Source organism: Pipistrellus hanaki (assembly GCF_964339955.1).
Source record: "Pipistrellus hanaki genome assembly, chromosome: 5".
In the NCBI taxonomy this organism is placed as follows: Eukaryota; Metazoa; Chordata; class Mammalia; order Chiroptera; family Vespertilionidae; genus Pipistrellus; species Pipistrellus hanaki.
Window position 1 is genome coordinate 100600111 of NC_140507.1, and position 22223 is coordinate 100622333.

Here is a 22223-nt window from a genome sequence, read left to right on the forward strand (position 1 = left end):
TTGAATGAATTGGATCCTGTAGCTTACAGGAGATTTGTTTTCACTTTTAAAGTGAATTTAAGTTATGAGGCCCCAGCTTTTTAAAACGTATGAACATCAATGAGCACTGCATACATATTATCTAAGAATCTGTCAAGGAGTAAACATACAGCCTGGTCAACATGGCTCAGTAGTTGAGCATCGACCTATGAACCAGAGGTCACAGAGGTCATGGTTTGATTCCCAGTCAGGGCACATGCCTGGGTTGCAGGCTCTATCCCTAGTAGGGGGCATGAAGGAGGTGTCTCATCATTGATGTTTCTATTTCTCTCCCTCTCTTTCCTCTCTGAAATCAATAAAAAATGTATTAAAAAAAACAAGCAAAAGGAAAAATAACTTTTAAATTCAATACACTATGTAAAATAAAAGAAGTGCATGACTCACTGATGAAGACAGAGAAAAAGATGTGAGAGATTTGGATTATAAGAAGCGAAAGTATAAAATTAAAATCCCACGCACTTTAAGATACATTGGTGACTCAAGACATTTTCATGCATGATCTTCAGTCCTGGCTCTGCAAGTCAACATACATGAGGGAGCAAAATCAATTCTGCAACCGAAAACACACGTGAGGCAACCTTTATATCAAGAGCCACACAGGGCAATCATGTACGCCATTAGGAAAGATTTATCTCACTTAATCTGGGTGAATAGACTCCAATCAAAAAAGAGCCAGTGAGGTCACAGACTGTGGTGTTGGGGTGGTAGTTCTGTTTTGTAACATCTATACTAATAAAAGGGTAATATGCTAATTAGACCGGACAATGAGACATCTTCCAGTCATCCAGTCCTCCTTCCAGATAAAGCCATTATGGTGGGGGCCAAGGCAGAGGTGGTTAAGGGAGATCAGACTGGCAGGGGAGGGCAGTTAGGGGCATTCAAGTTGGCAGGGGATAGCAATTAGGGATGATTAGGCTGCCAGGGGAAGGTGGTTAGAGGTGATCAGGCTGCCAGGAAGAGGTGGTTAGGGGTGACCAGGCTGGCAGGCAGAGGTGAACAGGCAAGCAGTCAGGTGAGTGGTTAGGCCCTGGATTATGAAGGAATGTCTGACTGTGGGATCAGGCCTAAACCAGCAGTCAGACATCCCCCTAGGGGTCCTCAATTAGAGAGAGTGCTGGCTGGGCCAAGGGACCCCCATGCATGAATTTTGCGCACTAGGCTTCTAGTCTATAATAATAAAAGTGTAATGTGCTAATTAGACTGGACAGTCAAACATCCTTCTGGATGTCCTTCCGGAGAAGCCAGGGCTGCGAGTCAAGTAATAACACCATTGCTTGACGGTGACACTGAGCCATAGCGTTAGGTAGTGAATTTTTTAAGACGCCGGTTCAATTTCCCATCAGCTAACTCAGCCCTTTGTGAGTGGCAGGGCCCATGCATCAGTGACGAATGTAAAAACACATTTTGTGGTTGTAAAAGATGCTCTCAGGAATATCGGCTTCAATAGGCACGATGTCCATACTGTAACACTGACAAGTTATCAAGTTTCATGATGAATATCATTGACGGTTTTAACCAATTTTTGCTTGTTTATTGGCTTATAGTTTTGTTTTGTTTTCTAATGTAACTGATTAGCTCCAATGGACATTCTAGGTTAGGGGTGTCGAACTCAATCAGAGAAGGGGCCAAAATCTAAAATCCAGCCTAAATCGCGGGCCAAATGGTTTACTGAACAGTCATAAACTGACAATGTCATAAACTGACAGCGGAGTGCAGTGATGACAGCGGGTGCGGGCCACATTGCAAGGCCTGGCAGGCTGGATTTGGCCCGCGGGCCTTGTGTTTGACACATGTGTTCTAGGTGGTAAAGGTCCTTCCAATTTACCTACTTCCCCCAACTTTTTCTCTCTTTCATTTTGCTATTTCTGTATCCTATTTGTAAATTCTTTGAAGAACTATTTCAATTCTTTTCCTAAAATTAACAAAGTACATGCTTTTTATTGTAGACGTGAGAAATCAACTCTGCTCTACTGGTCTGCCACACAAGCCGCATAGGACTGCCTTAACTGTTACTGGCTAAGAGCGCTATTTCTGATTTCTTTTCTCAGGGAAACAGAGTTCTTTGGTCTTACTAGATGCATTGGGATATAAGCAGAAATCATTCTGTGGTTCTTCAGGAAGATACACGTTTTAATATGTTATTAGACACCATATTACTTATGACTCTGAGATGAGTAGAACTTAAAGGAATAGATATTTATTGTTACATCTCCAATACATTAACCTCTCACTCTAAAAAAGAGGGTGTCTACATTGACGGTTTTAGCATGTCTGAGAGGTGTCAGGTCCTGAAGCTGGCAATCAGTTCAGAAAAGCATGTACATGTGGAAATTTCAGGATGACTAAAAAAATGATGTCCTGCCCAGCCAGTGTGGCTCAGTGGCTGAGCCTCAACCAATGAACCAGGAGGTCAGGGTTTGATTCCTGGTCAGGGCACATGCCTGAATTGCAGGCTCGACCCCCAGTGTGGAGCATGCAGAAGGCAGCTGATCAGTGATTCTCATCATTGATGTTTCTATCTCTCCCTTCCTCTCTGAAATCAATCCTATATAATAAAAGCCTAATATGCTAACTGTCTGGGTGTCTCGCCTGTCCAACCAATCAAAGTGTAATATGCTAATGATATGCTAAGGATGCTCAACTGCTCACTATGACATGCACTGATCACCAGGGGGCAGACGCAAGGTCTGGTAGGTTAGCTTGCTGCTGGGGTCCAGCTGATCAGGACTGAGCACAACAGGCCTGACATGCCCTGGTGCCCTCCAGTGTCCCTCCCCAGCCACGATCATGCACTGGTGGGGTCCCTTGTCCTGACCTGTGTCCTCTCAAAATCCATGACCCCTCTCTCTAGGGATGTCAGAGAGCTGGTTTAGGCCCCATCCCACAGGCGAGACCGAGGGAGCCCACTGGTGCATGAATTTGTGCACTGGGTCTCTAGTAAAATATATATTTGAAAGAAGAAGAAAGGGATGCCCTGATGTAGCTGCTGTAAAAACAGAAGTCTGATGGAGCATGGAGCAGGAGGAAGGGTGAGAAGTGGACGTGCCTGGAGCACCTGAGAGGCAGGTGATGGGCATCTCAGGGTGCAGGTGCCGCTCAGCACCCAGATGGAGGTGAGGCTGCGAGACCGCTCGGTGCACCTGCCAACGGGTAACGGCGAGTAGGAAACACTCCACAGACCAGGAGGGCCCATTGTGGGACAAGACAAGACGTCGTGTCTCACCAGCACCTCCTGAGGGCAGACCGTGTGGAAACACGTGGGGATTCTACCCTTTCCCTTTGCCTCAGCGGCAGAGTGCAGGCTGAGGCGGCCGCGGAGGGAGAGGCCTGGACGCTGCGGAGCAGGTGAAACCGCACAGCACCTTGGCTCTGAATGGGCAAGCTGCCTGGGGCCACTCCACGGTGCCTGGGGCCGGGAGCACCGGCGTTTTCCTAAGCCTCGGCCTGGTTCTTGTCTGTAAGTAAGCCGCGTGGGCGGCCGCACTTCTAGCACAAGTCTGGGACTCAGTTCAGAGAAGGGAGACTTTGCACAGCGACCGTCTTGCATCACCTGAGGGTTCAGGTCTACGCAGCCCGCCGCTGAGACCCAGGGAGCCACCTGACCAGGAGGCCCAGCACCTCGGGTCTGTCCCAGGGGGAGCGCAGAGGAAGCGTGGGGACAGGGAGGCCAGTGCGTTAGGACGTAAAGGCCCAGCGTGCTCCAATGCTGCAGACAGTACGTCCTGTTCAGGAAATCAGGCAAGAGCACAAAACCAAAACCACATCCCCCTAATGTCCTCCCAGAGAATAAACGCCAACACCAAAGCCAAACAGAACACCTCTCGGCATGGCACACTGGGCGGAGCTCAGAGGTCAGCATGCAGGGAGAGCCAGGAGCCAACACGGGGCTCTCCCTGGGAGGGCGCCACCCCTGCACCCGGGTCACATGACTCCCTGCGGCCCCCTCCCTGCAGCTGCCCAGCCCTCCCTTCCCGTGTCCTGGCCCCCCGCACTGACCACCAACGGTGCCTGTCTCTCTGGGCTCTGCGTGGTCAGTGTGCGTGTCCAGCCCCAATGCCTCACCATCTGCCCCTGTGCAGAAACTGCTTTCAGACTTCCTGTGCCAAACATCGAGTGGGGGGCTCATTGCTAACCTTGTCCAAAGGCCTGTGAATTCCCCCTCAGACAAAATATGCCATCAGGGAGAACATTAAAAACACCTTCAAAACATGTAAGTTCCCGACACAAGGGTGACACGCCTTAAAGACAACGTACTGCCGGAAAGAAGGTTCAGGCAGGTGACCTGTGACCGGAGGCTCAGCCTCGCCCTCCTGTCCTCGGAATGTGTGGGGGCACGTGCTGGTTGGGTATCAGGAAGGAAAGGGTTCCTGAGCCCCGCCCGGCCCAGGTGAGTTCGAGGGAGCAGAACCGCACCTGCCTGTCCGGCCCTGGAGAACATCCACGCTCAGGGCACCCTCAGGCTAGAAGCGGGCACTTTCATAAGGTCAGTCCTGCCCCTGCGCGAGGGGCCCCAGCACTGCCTCGAGGGAGCTCACTCTTTTGGGCAGGAAGAGTGAACAACCTTGATGTTCTAGAACATTCTCTGAGCTTCCTGAGTGTCAGCATCCTCGAAGTACCTAGTCAGTGGATGTTGAGTAAGGCCTCTAACTCCGTGGTCTGAGTCGACGTCTGACCTCTCCGTCAGCGCAACTCCCTGCCCGGAGACTGGCTGAGCGGCTCCGATGCAGCAAAGAGAGGTCACTTCCGACAGCACCTCCCGAGGAGACCACGTGCCCTCAGATACAGATTTAAAATGGAGATGGTTTCCTGGCCGGCGTGGCTCCGTGGTGGAGCATCGACCTATGAACCAGGAGGTCACAGTTCGATTCCCATCAGGGCACAGGCCCGGGCTGTGGGCTCCATCCCCAGTGTGGGGAGTGCAGGAGGCAGCCGATCCATGATTCTATCTCATCATGGATGTTTCTATCTTTCTCACCCTTCCTTCCTCTCTGACATCAATAAACATATTCTTTATAAAAAATAATAAATAAAACAATATGGGAGTACTATTGGGAGTTCCTGACAGAATCTAATCTTCAGGGAGGATTCCAGCTTTCCAGTGAGTGTCCGTCCCTGTGAGTGTCCACCTATGAGTGTCCATCCCTGTGAATGCCCATCTGTGAGTGTCCATCCCTGTGAATGTCCATCTGTGAGTGTCCATCTGTGAGTGTCCATCCCTGTGAATGTCCATCTGTGAGTGTCCATCTGTGAGTGTCCATCCCTGTGAATGTCCATCTGTGAGTGTCCATCTGTGAGTGTCCATCCCTGTGAGTGTCCATCTGTGAATGTCCATCCCTGTGACGTGCTTCTAAGGCCTCCATCACGGAGAACTGCTCCCAGCAGCGGACACCACAGCTGGGTTCCTGCGTCCGCAGGACATTCAGCTCCGCAAGTAAAATGGGTCTCCATACGGAGATGTGAATGAAAGTGATGCCTGAATGTCAGTGTATTTACTCTCAAGCTTACTGGTCACGGATGTATTTCTAAAGACGTGCTTACCCAAGGCAGGCACTTACACGACATGACTTGTTGATGAGAACTGTGTAAACTCTGCAAACACCAGAACTATTTTCTTGGATCTATGTCAGGCGTGGCCCTTCCTATTAAAGTGTCCCTCAGGTGGGTAAGTGAAGACTCCTCTGGCTGTGAGCTGGGTTTGCTGTGTTAGCAATGACCGTTCTGATTTCCCATCCGTGTCTTGGGAGGTTACAGAGAGCTTTCCGCCCACACCCACACTCCAGCTATGAGACCACACAGCCCTTTCTGGGCAGCCGGTCCCACTCGGCGGCATGTGGGCACTCCCGAGGCTGAGTTCTATAACACAGCAAACGTGCTGTATCTTTGACTCCGACGGTTGCTGTGTTTACTGGAGCGCACTGGTTTGGGTCCGTCAGAACGTGTATAACGAGGTCTGTGTCTTTTACTGGAAAGAGTGGAGAATGTGATGGAACACATGTCAATTTTTTAGTAAGATGCTCTTAAATTATCGCTTCTGCATGTTTGCTCCCCCAAACACTGACATATATGCCTAAACACACACACTCATATGCCTACACCACTCATCAGGCACACGTTATTTCATTTCCTGAAAAAAATTTTCTCTTACACACACACACAGAGACTTTGGTTCTGCCCGAACCTAACCTGTGTCAGTGCGGGAAAGAAGTCCCGATGCCGCCTGCTCCCTCCCCTCGTCCACATTGAAGCCGGGAGGCATGAGGCCTGTTCTTCACACAGAGCTGTCTGGCCTGTGCTTTGCTGCCGTGACTCGGGCTTCTATCCCAGCCACGCTCTGGGCCCAGGGGGTCGGCAGGCATCACATGGGGACGAAGCACAGGAGCGCGTGAGGAAAGGAGCGGGGTCTATGTGGGACTTCACCCAGGACTCCACCGAGAATGCTTTAGATGGATTCCTCCTCAGTTCGGGGGAAGATGAACTTACAGAAACAGAAGCGGAGTCGGCAAAGTGCGGGCTGTTCCAGGCTTACGGGAGCGGCGGGGCCTGGCGTGAGCATTGCCACGTCACGGTGAGGACAGAGCAATCAAGGAGCTAGGCCACCAGGCATGGCCGAGCGCCCAGTGTGCCACCGACCCACCTGACCACCATCCCCCTCCCGGCACACGCACACCAGGCTCAGCCTGCAGTCACCCGTCACCGCTTCACAGGCCGGGCACAGGGCATGGAGCCCACACCCGGGCCTGTGCCCTGACCGGAACCAGACCCTGACCTCCCGGTTCCTCAGTCCACAGTGAACCCTGAGCAGCCCTCCTGCCTCTCTCTGAGGAGTTTCTCTCCGATGCTCTTTGGTCTCAGAGGGTCCGGCGACTGAGGAGCTTCACGTGCCCTGGAGGCCGTCTCGGACACTTCCTGTAAGTCCTTCACTTCCTGTAAGTCCTTCACGTCCTGCCCTGATTTGTAACTGTCTCCTCGGCATCGTGGCATTGTGTTGGAAACTGGGATTCTAACCTCACGTGGAAGCACCGTTTTGAGCACTTAATCTCCCGGCAGGCCGTTCTAAGAGCTAAGAGCTCTCCATCAATCAGGCCACGGGCATCACCCGATAGGAGAAAATCATCACCGATGTATGAGCAGGAGGCCCCTCAGCGGGCAGGGGAGGGGGCATCCCAGACTCAGAAACTAATCAGCAGGGAGTCGTGATCTGTGTGAGAGCTGATGAGACCCTCCCTGCTCGAAGGGTCAGGTCCTAGCATGGCCGTCTGGTTGCACGAATTCCCTCTCACAGCAGGAGCCTCCTGCAGGGCGGGCTCGGAGGCCCTGCTGCAGAAGGGCTGGCAGGGACGCCTGGCAATGGGCTGGTACAAATCCGCCTCAGGGGAGAGGTGGGCACAGGGGTGAACCTGGGACACCAGCCTGCGTGTGGCTGCTGACCCTGCACCCACCAGCCTCCAGCTCTGAGGGGCAGAACACGGGTAACGGGGGCTGAGCTGGAACCACGGAGACTTAGACACACAAACGGAAAGGAGCCAGAGCGGGGAGGGAGGAGCTGCGAGGGGAACAGGGACTCTGTGCCTGGACGTGGAGAGCAAGCTGCAGGGCCATGGCATGTGGGGCCGTGGCGGGGACGCGGGCTGAGAAGGCTCACGGGCCAGGAGGGAGGGGGTCTCAGGACTCTGAGCACCAGCAGCTCCCAGCAACGCGGCGGAACCCAGAGCAGACCGAGACCGGCACAGCGCTACAGCGAGGTCCCTGCACAAAGCGTGTGCCCGGCCGGTGGCTCAGGGGTTGAGCATCAACCTATGAACCAGGAGGTCATGCCCGGGTTGTGGGCTCAGTCCTCAGTGTGGGGCGTGCAGGAGGCAGATGATCCACGATTTTCTCTCATCATTGATGTTTCTTCCCTCTCCATTCCTCTCTGAAATCAACACAAATATTTTAAAAAATGATTTTTTTTACAGAGAGGAAGGGAGAGAGATAGAGAGTTAGAAACATCGATGGGAGAGAAACATCTACCAGCTGCCTCCTGCACACTCCCTACTGGGGATCTGCCCATAACCAAGGTATGTGTCCTTGACTGGAATCAAACCTGGGACCCTTCAGTCCGCAGGCTGACTATCCACTGAGCCAAACCGGTTTTGGCAACACAAATATATTTTAAAAAATCCGACAACGTGAGAAGAATTTTATGAAGGCAATTATAAAAATGAGGTGGGGAGCAGACACAATGCAAAGGCTCATGCAATAGCTTAGGCGGTGAGAGCAGGGCTCCGTCACCACGCCCAGCCTCCAGGCCCGGGGGCCCACGGGGCAGGGAGAAGGGGTGCGAGGAGAGGCCTGAGAGAGGCCAGCACCTCCTGGACACCGGCCAGAGCAGCCCCGGGTGATGTGTGTCTCCTCTCCCCGCTCCTGCCAGGCTGTGGGTCCCATGAGCAGAACCCACTGGACTGAAGTGGGGAAGTCCTGCTCAGAAGCCACGTGGCCCAGATGTGCCAGAACGCACCCTTTTCTCCACTGCACCGTCTGCCTCAGGAATGAAGGCACAGTGACATTAGACGGTCTGCGGAAATGACAGCCATGCAGGGCTTTGGTTGGGAAGTTTACGGATATCATCTGGAACATGTCACATGTTCTCACAGGCACACGTGTTCGTAAGTCTCTGACCGAACCGCGTGGCAGACGGTTCTCACTGCTGTCCTTACAGGAGTTTGGCTTTGGCGCAGAGCAGTCACAGTCACTCGTTGGAAGATGGATCTTTACGTCCATTTCATCTCCCAGAGACACTTCCCCAGCCCGGCCCTGCCGCAGTGCTGCTCAGTCCCCAGCAGACGTGTTTCCGCGGAGCTTATGTTTCGTTGACGATTAGTAAGTGATTGCATATCATTTTCAAATGCCTACTATGTACCCTCTGCTTCTGTCTCAGCAGTGTATTTTTTAGTTTTTCTGTGGGATTTTAAGGGCCCTAATCTTGCTGACCAGTTTATTTTTAATATAAAAACATTATGCATTTTAAGTAGTTAAATGCACCTTTAATTTTTTAAAATATACTTTATTGATTTTTTACAGAGAGGAAGGTAGAGGGACAGAGAGCTAGAAACATCGATGAGAGAGAAACATTGACCAGCTGCCTCCTGCACACCCCCCACTGGGGATGTGCCCACAATCAATGTACATGCCCTTGACCGGAATCGAACCCCGGATCTTTCAGTCCGCAGGCCAAAGCTCTATCCACTGAGCCAAACCGGTTTAGGCTAAATGCATCTTTAATTTTTAATGCATGTATTTCTCCTTTACATTGATTACTATGTTTTATTCTACATTCTTTTAAAACATATTCAACTTTTGCCCTAGCTGGTTTGACTTAGTGGATAGAGCACTGGCCTGCGGCCTGAAGGGACCTGGGTTTGAATTCCTGTCAAGGGTATGTACCTCAGTTGCAGGCTCCACCCTGGCCCTGATTGGGGCATATGTAGGAAGCAACCAATCAACTGTCTCTCTTACATCGATGTTTCTCTCTCTGTGTCTCTCCCTCTCCCACTCTCTCTAATAATGAAAAATATCCTTGAGTGAGGATTAACCAAAACATGAAATAATAAAAATATAAAAAGTAAAAAGTATTCAACTTTTCGATCCACTGATGAGCGATCTGGTGCCTTGTGGGGGTGGGTGCTCGTTCTCCCCACAAGTCAGCGCACTTGTGTCCCGACAGGATTGGCCGTGGAAGAATGTCACTTTCCTCATCAGCAATGACGGTGCAGGAAGGCCACGTGGCAGAAACACACGTGGCGCGGTGGGCGTCTGCCAGGTCTTAGGATGGCATCTGACCAGCAGTAGGTGGCCACCGGAGGTGGGGGTGGGGGCTGGAAAGGGCAAAGGGGTCAGGTATATAGTGACAGGCAGGGCCTCTGCTGGGCACACATGCCATATCCGGAGGATGTGTCACAGAAGCGTACACGTGAAGCCTGTACGCCACCCAGTACCTTTAATCTAAAGGAAGTGAAGAGGAAGTCACGGCTGGCTGCTGGAGGAGCGCCTCCCTGACTGGATGGACGCTGGGAGGAGGTGAAGGCCAGGCGCCCTGCACGACCCCTGGCTGGTGAAGTTCGCTTTGGAAGCGGGGAACAATCTTACATCGTTTTTTATGAACGGATTTTATAAAAAGCCAATGTAAACGCTTAAAATGGATGAAAGAGAGAAAGAGACATGGGCACAGAGGCGCCACCGCCCAGCACGGTCCGGGGCCTGTGAGCGGTTAGCTGTGTGCATGGGAACAGGGAACCAGGAGGCAGTGGTGTCAGTCAGCTGGCGGAAGGGCTCTGAGCAGGGGGGCTGGGCTCAGGGCGGGCAGGACACGGCCCTCCCGCCGTGCTCGGGGCCACTGGGCCCTCGGCCCTGGAGACAGCAGCAGTGAGGCCTGCGGGCCATCTGAGCCAGAAGTGAGCGCCTGGTGCTTGGACACATCCGTGCGTCCCATGATAGCAAGGAGCCTCCTGCGGCTGCTCTGTGGCCGCGGCTGGATGGGCCTTTCCCGTACAGGGCTCTGTTGCCACGGCACTGAGTCCCGTTCAGGCGGGCAATGGACAAGATGCTCCATGATCAACTGTGCGGGTCCCCAGCGTCATGTGGGAATTGCTGGAGCATTAAACACACACAGTGCCTTCTTCCTGGGCTCACATCTGCACATACATCTGCGTGTGTTAGAACTCGTTAGCTGAGAGAACACGTGGAGAACAGTCCCCTGGGGAGGATCCCAATTCACAGCCGTTCCACCCACAGCTGTGCTGCCTGGAGCAAACGGCAGGGTCGTCTGGAACAAGCAGGGAGTCACGACCGCCCCGTTTCACAGCCCCGAGAACCAGCGGATGGCCAGCGTGTCCAGGCACTGACCACTGAGAGCTGCTAAAGCCAGACCAGAGAGACCGCGGCGTCAACTGTTTCCTGGCAAAAGAGGCAACTCATTTTTTTAAATTGATTTTTAGAGAGAGAAGAAGGGAGAGGGGGAGAGAGAGAAACATTGATGTGAGAACGAATTATGAATTGGCTGCCTCTGCACGCCCCCTACTGGGGACCTAGACTCTAATCTGGGCATGTGCCCTGACAGGAATACAACCTGCAAACTTTTGGTGCATGGGGTGGAACTCAACAAGTTGAATCACAATGTACAAGGCAAGAACCCCCTCTTTAAAAGGACTATTAGTCCAGCCAGTGTGTCTCAAAGGCTGAGCACTGACCCATGTACCAGGAGGTCATTGTTCGATTCTGGGGCTGGGCACATGCCATGTGTTGGGTTCGATCCCCAGCAAGGGGTGTGCAGGAGGCAGCTGATCAATGTTGATATTTCTCATCAATATTTCTACCTATTTTTCCCTCTCCCCTTTTCTCTCTGGAATCAATAGAAATATATTTTTTTAAAAATAAAAGGACTCTTATATACTGACTCTCATCTAGGCTCTGGATCCAACTCTGAATTTATAGACAACACGGAGTATGTGGAAGATAACTATTAGACAGATGATTTAACAAATGATTGTTTTTCTCAGGTTTCTGTATTTTTATTAACTATACCTCTTCTAAAATATGGCATTCTTTACCAAGGGCCTGAGCTGCCAGGGGAACTGTCCCAGGCTATTGGGAGCTCCGAGGTCTCACTCTGGGGAGAAGCAGCTGGGCCGCAGCTCACTGGGCGGCTGGCTGGCTCGCGGGCTGACAGCTGGCTAATAGCATCTGAGAAGAGCACTGCTCCCGTGAACGTGAGGAAGAGAGATGGCGTGTCTTGTTTCGGAGTTAATTTAATCACAGGCTCTGACATCCATCTCCCTGGCCCTCCGGGAAGGTTACTCTCATTTCCCTGCACCTGCTGTGCTGCATTAATTTCTCTGCCACGGCCCTGCCCCGCCCCGCCCCGCCGCGGGAGACGGCCGAGCTGGCATTGCTCTGAACTCCTCCAAGCTCACGCGGGAGGGCCCTTGGACATTGGTGAAGGCGGCCTGAGACATAAAACCAGATGGCACCCTTCTCCCAGGAGGCGATTGCTGCCAATGACTGGCCTGGTCATTAGCCGTGACTCACTCAGCCTTTCCATGTTTACAGGTGTTCATGACGTGTCCCCTTCTAGGGGGTGCTGGCGATACAATGACCACAGACTAGACTTACTGAACAAACACTTTAAGTGCTCCTGACAGGTGGGCTGGCAGGCGGAGATTGACAGCAGAGGGCTGCCAGATCTGTGATTGACAGCAGGGGGCTGTCAGGGCTGAGATTGACAGCAGAGGGCTGTCGGATCTGTGATTGACAGCAGAGGGCTGTCAGATCTGAGATTGACAGCAGAGGGGATGTCAGATCTGTGATTGACAGCAGAGGGGCTGTCAGATGGATCTGTGATTGACAGCAGAGGGCTGTCAGATCTGAGATTGACAGCAGAGGGGCTGTCTGATCTGTGATTGACAGCACAGGGGCAGGGTCAGAGGCTGTGGCGGTCCCAAAGGGTCACATGAACAGCATATGAAGTGCCCGTCATTGGTCTCATGGTACTCCTAGGCCGGAATTCGTCCCCTGGAGTTCCAGCCTTGCCTGTGCAGGTTCTAGAAGGGAACAGTGGGGGTGTATGTGGCAGTGGACAGAGGTCCCTGTGTTTCTCTCAAACACTGGAGAGACCTGGGAACACCCAGCATTCACTGCTGCCCAGGGTGCCTCGGGAACAGGTTTGGGAAACACAATCTGTTCTTTAACTGCTGCACAAGCTGCCATGCATGAAAAGTAGTCCCTGCTCTTGGTCTGGGCTCTGACCACCAAGAAACCAGAAATATCCTATCCGCTTTAAAACTCATTTTCTTTAAATTAAGGCAATATAGAAAGAGAACTATAACTTTAAAAATCAAAATTCCAATAAAGCTACAGCACTTGAGAGCATTGCTCTCTGCCAGGGTTTCCTACCGACGCACCCGCCTGCCTGAGAGCTGGCGGCGGACTGGCAGCGGAGTCACAGCAGCCAAAGCGCAAGGTTGGGGAAGGATGTGCAATCAAAGCCCAAGGCCAAGTCCTCCCAAGTTCAGGGGCACCGGCTTCAGGGCCACGGTGCTGAGCGGAGATGAGCCAGCAGACCTGCCTCCTTCTACCAGACACACCTAAAGCAGGGACGTGTGCTCACCAGGTCATGTCTGCAGGAGAAGCGGGGTTCCAGGACAGTGAGGGCCGCGGAAGGAGGGAGACTGGCTGGGAAGCAGTGAAGGCCAGGGGAGGGCAGAGCGCTTGTTGGCGTTGGGGCGAGAGGAAGACACAGGAGGTCTTCTTCCATGAGGGACGGGCGTTTAAGATTTCCGTGTGGACAAGTGCTCGCCTCCCGCAGGACCGTCCTGGGGCTCCTCAGGTGCCTTCCCCCAGTCTGTGGGTGAAGTGCTCAAGCCCGCAACTTCCTGTGAGGGCAGAGAGCGAGGGCCGAGAGCGAGGGCCGAGAGCGAGGGCCGAGAGCGAGGGCCGAGCCTGGGCTGAGGTTTCTGGTCACCAGTGCCACTGTTTGTCTGTCTTTTTGTCATCTCTCCCGAAGTGACTTTTTTTCAATGTCTCACTTTCTTGTCTTATATTCTTACTAACTCCCCTAGCTTTCTACATTTCCTATGAGGATGCAAATGGAGTTATTTCTTACATTTTTACAGGAAAGACCCTAATGATACATCTGCAATCTCTTCTGTGTCAGTGTCGGGGGGACCACAGTCCTCCAACAGGTCAGTATATTCACCACTTTTAAACTCTCCAAAGCATCAGTCACACGCACGGCCCGCTGACCTTCCAGACACGCAGTCAGCCCGGTGACGGTGCTGCCCGTGGAGCAGCCCGGGCGCCTGATGACTTTAAAGGAAAGCCTGGAGACCGAGGGTGTTCAGGTGCAGGTCCATGTGATCTCAGGCTGATCCTAATCGTCAGGGAAGCGAGAGATGTCACAGACCGCCCACAGGCATGTGGGCCTCGTGTGAGCTCAGGCCCCAGCGGGCGGGAGCACTGACAGTGGAACTACCGCTGGGAATGCATTTCCAACTACAGGATCACATAGGCAAGTCAGAGTCCAATAAAACCAGAAACATGAATAACATTTTATTGTCCTGACGAAAACAGTGGACATAGGAAGGCAGTGAGCCCCTAATCCAGGGACATCTTGCAATTTTAAAACAAATTCTATCTGTAAACATGTTTTCACTTGAAATCACAATTTTACTTCAGTCAGCTTGGAGGTACATAGTACCATCTCACTAAATGCATACAATATAAATAAAATGCCGTACGGGTGCCACTCTAGAAAACCATTTCCCACAGGTTCATGTGGGGTTTGCTTCTGGAATTTGCTCCTGTGCCTATGAACCCATCTGTTTCCCCATTTCCAGGAGATGCTATTGACAAGCGTGCATAACCTCCTGTTGCTAAGCCGTACGGATCGATTTCAGTGTAACATCCCCCATTTCCCATCTCAGGATCGTGGCTGGCCACAGTCCTTCTGGAGAGAGAGGCCCACACCGCTGAGCCTTTACGAACCCACAGACCGGGCGTGTCTCCTGCCAGGAGCGCTGCTGAGATTCATGGCCCAATCACGGCCTGATTGGGATGGCACACACTATAATTCTGTGTGGTTTGCTAAAGATGAAAGCACATTTCCCGTAAAATGACATCATTATTATGGGAGAGCAAGAAGCCCGGCCATGACCAGGAGCCCCATAAATATCTCGGCAGCCTCCAGAGCAGCCCATTCCATCAAAAACCAGCAGACCTGTGCCCTGAACAGTGCGTGTGTGTGCGCGTGTGTGTGTGCATGCGTGTGTGTGCATGTGTGCGTGTGGCTGCACTTGCAAAGCAGGGTGTGCCAAGTCTCAGGCACCTGAGTCACGGGGCTGTCAGACCTGCACAGCAGTCATCCCCTTAGAGTCTGGCGGCTCCTCAAGGCACAAAGCACCGGGCAGAGACAGATATTTTCACCGTGGTGTTTTGCCAGTACACGATGTTTCACTCACCTATTCATTCATTCAAACATTCAGTGAAGCCCACACCTGCCCAGACAAAGGTATTCATGAAAAAATGATAATCACCTTGAAAACTTTGCTGTGGTTCTTTTGCTTTTGTGGTAATCTTCACCCTAAGATATTTTTCCTCGGATCTTTTAGAGTGGGAAAGACAGAGAGAAACATCTATGTGAGAGAAACTCACTGGTTGCCTCCTAGACCGGGGCCAGGCCGGGGAGGAGCCTGCAACCAAGGTCTGTGCCCTAGACCAGAATCCAACCCAGGACCCTTTGGCTGACACTAACCACTGAGCAGAACTGGCTAGGGCTGTTCTTTATGCAGAAAACCCACACAATCAATGCTGATGTTAAATATAGATGTAAACCACGTTAACAGTGAAAGCAAGAATATTTTACTTCAAAGTGTCACTGAATTACTTAAACAAAAGACAGCCATCTGAAAATACGAGGCCGTCTCTTCTATACCACAGCCCCGTGTAAAAGGCAGGGCGGCCAGCATGTTGAACCACCAATAAAGGGGAGAACTCCATTACATCATGGCGATGAATGCATCAAGTGAAATAACAGTGAGTGAGAACGTGTTCTCTCAGAGGCAGTGAGCAGAAGAGGGAGCTGGAACAGGCAATTAAAACAAAATGCAGATGTCTGGTTTATAAGGAAACCTGGACAGTAAACACTGAAGAACATTCTAGCCAAGCGTGAGCAGTGGAGTCTGAGGAGAACATGCTCGATGCACTGAAATGGAACGGACTGATTCTTTAAAAACCGCGAGAACGGCGGTAATCACTCTGCAACATAAGTGCATCAAAGCAACACATGGCACAGCCTAACCTCACACAGCATCACTGTCCTTTATGTCTCAACCGGAGGCCCAGGGCATGAACTCGTGCAGGGGTGGGGTCTGGCCAGCCCCAGTTGGGGCAGAGCAGGGCTGGGCCTATCGAGAGGAGGAAATGGCAGGAGGTTGATCAGCTGGCCTCTAGATCAGGGCCTGATCAGGGCCAGGCCAGCTGGGAAGAGGGACCTCGGGCAGTTGGCCAGTGGGCCCTGCCCTCTAATTGGGGTTGAGAGGACAACTGGGGCTTGGCTGCCCATGGGGAGGGGCTGTGGGTGGTGGGCTGGTCGGTCCTGCCCCCAAATGGGGTGGGGGTACCAATTGGGTGCCAGTGGCCTGGCGGAGGGGCCATGGGTGGTTGTCCAACCAGCCTTGCCCCTGATTGGGTTGGGGGGTCAATCTGGGGTAGGCCAGGTGGGGGGAGGGGCTGACAGAGGTTGGCTACTAGTCCCACCCCTATTGTGGTGGGGGTGCGATCAGGGTCGGGGCATCCAGGGGGAGGGACTATGGACCTATCATGGTGGGGCTGGCTGGGGGAAGGGGCAGGGGGGCTGGCCAGCTCCACCCTTGATCAGGGTAGGAGAGTCCAATCAGGGATGGGCTGGCCAGAGGGGAGGGGCTGCAGGAGGCTGGCAGGTCAGCCCCACCCCCTGGTTGGGCCGGTTCACTGGCCACAGTGGGCGTCATAGCAACTGGTCATTCTGGTCATTATGGCATTACTGTAGCTGGCTTTTTATATATATACTAGAGGCCTGGTGCACAAAATTCGTGCACAGGAGGGGGAGGGTCCCCTCAGCCTAGCCTGCACCCTCTCCAATCTGGGACCCCTTGGTGGATGTCCAACTGCCAGCAGGCCCAGCTGTCAGGCATCTCTCTCACAATCCTGGACTGCTGGCTCCTAAATGCTCACCTGCCTGTCTGCCTAATTACCCTAATTGCCCCTCCACTGGCCTAACTGTCCCCCTCTGCTGGCCTGGTTGCACCTAACTGTCCCCTCTGCTGTCCTGGTTGCCCCTAACTGCCCCCTCTGCTGGCCTGGTCACCCTAAACTGCTCCTCTTGCTGGCCTGGTTGCTCTACGCAGCCTGCTGTTCAGTCGTTTGGTCACTCCTCACTAACCCCCTGTAGGCCTGGACACCCACACAACCTGTTTGGTCATCGGTTCTGTTATTTTGGGTGTGATGGTTGTGTAGGCTTATGTATAGATAGGTAGACTAGAGGCCTGGTGCACAAAATTTGTGCATGGGGGGAGGTATCCCTCAGCCCCGCCTGCACCCTCTTGATCCCTCTGGGACTGCCAGTCAGACATCACTCTCACAATCCGGGACCACTGGCTCCTAACAGCTTGCCTGTCTGCCTGCCTGATTGGCCCCTAATTGCTTCTGCCTGCCATCCTGATGGCCCCCTAACCACTCCCCTGCTGGTGTGATTGGTGCCTAACTTCTCACTAGTGGACCTGATTGCCCCCAACTGCCTTCCCCTGCCAGCCCAATCACCCATAACTGCCCTCCCCTGCCAGCCCAACAGCTTCCAATTGCTCTCCCCTGCTGGCTCAATCGCCCACAACTGCCCTCCCCTGCTGGCCTGATTTCTCCCAACTAACCCTCCCCTGCCATCCTGATTGCCCACAACTGCCCTTTCCTGCTGCGACCTGCCTCCTCCTCTGGGACATGCTTCCTCTGTGTGAGGTGGTGGAGATGCAAGACCGGTCTCCTCCATGCCATGTGGAGCTGCGGGACCCCAGGCCTCACCGTGCAAAGCGGCAGCCAGGCCCTGCCTCCACTGTGCGCACAGCCATCTCATGGAGGCCATCTTGTGACGACATCAAGCACGAGGGCAAAGGATTTTATTTGCAAAACTAACCCTGGGAAAATAATGAGCTAAAGTCTTGGTTGCCTGTTTTTAATTATTTAACCAGAGTCCTAGTGCATGAATTCATGCATGGGTGGGGTCTGGCCAGCTGCGGGGATGGGGACTTTCAGGGAAGTTGGCTGGCTGGCTCCATCCCAATCAGGATTGGGGGGGAGAGTGTGTGTGACTGAGCCCATGCCTGTGAGGGGGAGCCATGGGAGGTTGGCAGCCAGCCCTGCCCCTGATTGGGCTGTTGGCCGGCTGCAGTACACGCCAGTGACAGGTCGTTCTGATCGTCCAGGTCAACCCTGTAGCTTGGCTTTTATACATGTAAATAGGACCTACGTTGTCTCCTTCCCTGCCACACCCTTCTCTGGGCCAGTGTCTCTATTAAATTCTGGTCCCCTGACTGCCTGGCATACATTACCATGAGCTTCCATTACTCTGCACCTGAGTGACTGACACAGACACATACAAAATGATGTTCAAGGATATAAATATTTTCCTGGAAATGCAAAATTCAGGAGTGTTGTTTTTTAAAAATGGTTGTTCCAGTGTCTTCACTGTACTGACCCTGTGAGGGAGAGTGAAGTGTGAGGTGAGAGTGAGGGAGGGCATACATGGGGAGAGTGGTCCCGGTCTGCCTCTGGCCGTCCCATCTCCTTCATCAGCCCCTGGATCTCCTGTCCCCACATCCTTCCTCCAGGAAGGGATGTCTGTCTAAGCATCTGAATTCTACCTGCCCACAGGCAGGTTTTCTCAGATCTAGAAACCTAACAGGTCCTAATCATATTGGTTTTTAGTAAAGACTCTTATGTCTACTGAATCTTTATACCTGTCACTCAGTGAATTTCTCCAAAGGCTAATAAGTCACTCTGAGTTCCTTAAAAGCAAACAAATACAAATATAATTAAAGTTCAAAACATTTGTGTTTAATAATAAATAATCTTCTGCATACTTAAACCATGATTTACTGGTAAAGTAAAACCTGACAGGTTTATGTTCATTGTAAGAATCACAGAAGAACCAAATAAAGACACAACATCCTACATACTAGTACAGGTGAGGCGGGACCTCCCTGGGCCACCCGCCCACACATGAGGTCACTGAGTGCACAGGCAGTGGAGAGTAGCAGCTGGATTGAGTCACTGTCTTTGTGATTTGATATACTTATCTAGGGGAGTATTTTTCTAAACTGGAATCAGACTTTTTGTAGAAAGCATACAAATTCTCTGCTGCACACACTCATAGGTAATACCTACTTCTGTGTGTTATTTCAAGTATAATCTTTAAAAAGCATATGCATATTTCAGATCCAATAGAACATGATGCCCAGCTGGTGTGGCTCAGTGGTTGAACGTTGACCTATAAACCAGATCACCGTTCAATTCCTGGTCAGGGCACATGCCCAGTTGTGGGCTTGATCCCCATTAGGAGGCATTCGGGAGGTAGCCGATTGATGTTTCTCTTTTATTGATGTTTCTGTCTCCCTCTCCATTCCTCTCTAAAATAAATAAAAAACATTTAAAAATGTTTTTAAAAAACATTTAAAAATCTAATTTGTAATTATCGACGGAGTAAACAAAATGTAAAATTCGAAAAATTAAAAGAATTAAAACCATTCCTATAACTTCAACTAACATAATTCATTAAAATGTGTTTTTGAGACTCATTTCTTAGATTCTCTATTTATATCCAGTGCTTATAAGAAGACTTTTATTCATCTACTAGAGCCCCGATACATGAAATTCGTGCAAGGGGCTTGGCCCTCAGGACCCTGTCTGCTTCTCGGCCCTGCCCCCCACTGGTTGTTCCAGAAGGTCATTCCGGAAGATTGATCTGGAAGGTTCTTCCACCACCCAGTCTAATTAGCATATTAGCTCTTTATTAAATAGGATGGCTTAATCACTAGAGTAAAAATATTGCCCACAATAGCGTACCATGAATAGTTACACCTAAGCAGCATCCGATAACAGACTTGTTTCCCTCAAGGACGCTACTGAAAAGATTCTCTTCCAGCATTGCATGGAGACTGGCTGTATGGATACACATTCTCAGGCCTTTGGAAAAAACCATTTTTATGACTGTGATTAAATATACAAACATGTCCTAGTATGCATACATAGTGTGCATGTTGTTATGGTTTACCAAAAGTCTACGCTCGTCATGGATGAGTTGGATAGAGTAAACAATTATCTACTTTGGCATGTAAGCTTCACTGTATTACGTTAAAAACTAAAAAGGCACCCAGCTGGTTTGGCTCAGTGGACACAGCATTAGTCTATGGACTGAAGGGTTCTGGGCTTGCTCAAGGACACATGCCCAGGTTGTGGGCTCGATCCCCAGCAGGGGCCTTTCAGGAGACAGCCAATCAAAGATTCTCATCATTGATGTTTCTATCTGTTTCTCCCTATCCCTTCCTCTCTAAAATCAATAAAAATATATTTTTAAAAAGGTATTAGATGAGTTTGGCCATACAACAAATTATGAATTATGATTTCCACCTTACATTTCCATTTACTAGAAACATTTGTAAGGAGGACTGTTAAATTACAGGGATTTGTTCAAGTTACAACATAAAGAGAAAAATATAACCACCTGCAAGTTCAGTGATTAATGGAGGAGTCCAAGATGGAAAGGTCACTCTGAGAGGCAGGGAGCCCTGAGTAGGAGTTACACCTCTGAAGCCAGACCTCGGGGTTCAGGTCACAGCGCTGCCCCCTGCTGGTCACAGGGCCTGGGGAAGAATGTCCACCCTCAGGGCCTCTCTGGTGCTGCTTGTGAAACCAAATGCTGGCTGCTCCTGTAATGAGCTGTTCTGAGGATTTGATTTAAAATCTGTAGGACATCGAGCATCATGCTTGGCACAGAGAAGTAGTAAATAATGATTTTTTATTATTGCTGCTTTCATACCTATTGTTCTGCTATTAAAAATGTTCCCTCAACACCTCAATCTTACTCACTACTATGGCATCCTTCCTATTTCACTTCTCATTCACAAATTGCCCAACTGAGGTCAATCCACTAAATTGTAGAATATCTCGCAAAAATTTCAACTCCAATCATTTTTATTTCTGAAAACAGTTGCTTATAGGTCTGCATTTATCATACGCTGTTCCATATTTCAAGTTAGTCTGTGGAGGCTATTTTTTTTTTGTGGCTGACTTAATAAACATGAATTCAGCCACCATGCTTAAAAGAATGAATGACTGGATGCACAGACAGGGCTTTGTCAGGTCTGGCTAGAAGATGCTGCATGTCACACACCTCACACACAGCAGAGATGGGCACTGGTTCGCTGTGCGGCTGCTGCTGATCCAGCTGCTGGGTGTCTTTCCTAGGGAAGTGCTGACATCAGTGCATCACGTTTCAAGGCTCAGAAGGGTGTCCTGACTGACAGTGATTAGTGATTAGTGAGACTAGCAAGCACACGCATGTGCGTGTCTACATGTATGGATTTGTATACACACATACAGGGCCCCTTCTCACCTGTTTTCTCTCCTTGCTGAGCACAGGAAATCACGCTTTTATCTTTTCAGCCATCCATTCACCTGAGCCACACTGCCGGATTTGATAAGTGCTTGATTAATATCAACAATATTAAATTGTGGTATTGCCCTCAGTGCTTATTCTTGGACTTGATTTGAATGGCAAAGCAACTCCAATAACACCAGGGCAAAGGAAATGCAATGCATTTGACAAATTCTCGTATGAGGTATCTGAGGAAGGTATCAGTTACATTCCCATGTCCTGTTTTGATTTTCCTGTAACAGTGGGAATTGTAACCCACCCAACATTCCTTTGGCATTGTTTCTGCAAATGTTGACTCTAATATGCAGCATATAGATAAGCAGCATATTTGTATGAGAATCCTAGGAACTAACTTCAGAAGATACAAACACCAACCTTCAGCCATTCCAGTTCCAGGAGATTTGCTGGCCATTAATGAGGATGATAAACGCCAAGATGACACACACTGAACCATCATGTGACCAGTTTCAAGGTCTTTATCAGAATGGACTTTGCCGATCCAACCTCCTCCCCCTCCTTATAAAAACGTCTGCCTGCACTGAAATATTGACATGGCTTTGGCTAAGATTCCCCCATCTCAACGGGTGACTGGCACTTGAATAAACCTGTCTCCTTTTTCACCAGCATTTTCCTCATGCATTTGGCTTTCATGGTGACAGGCGCTGAACCTTGGTTTCAGTTACATTCCCATGTCCTGTTTTCCAGTGTGGGGATCAACTGTTTTTGTTTTCTGTGTTAAATTTTACTACTTTGTCCTGAGATTTTAAAACAGTTTAACTTCACCTCCTTCCACCTATTAATTTTCTTATCTTTTCTTTCTCTCTCCCCTTTTTCCTGTACATTGAAGTCATGGTGTGGTCTTCTATAGCAGAATACAAAGCTTTGACTTGGTTTCTCCTGCCTTGAGGCAAGGCAGTGACGTTTGTGGGTGCATTTTCAGAGCCTGTTTAGATTTCAAGATTTCTTTCAA

The 22223-nt window shown here is 50.7% G+C and overlaps 1 protein-coding gene and 1 long non-coding RNA gene across 2 annotated transcripts in view; one reads left to right on the forward strand and one right to left on the reverse strand.

Moving 5' to 3' along the window:
- LOC311622356 overlaps window positions 1–5002 on the forward strand; it is a 385135-nt gene extending 380133 nt beyond the window's left edge. The window contains exon 3 of the long non-coding RNA XR_014794981.1: window positions 4948–5002. This is a non-coding gene — a long non-coding RNA (uncharacterized lncRNA). The remainder of the gene's footprint in view (window positions 1–4947) is intronic.
- The window catches only part of LOC311622341 (bifunctional heparan sulfate N-deacetylase/N-sulfotransferase 4-like), a 121881-nt gene that overhangs the window by 89740 nt on the left and 9918 nt on the right, over window positions 1–22223 (reverse strand).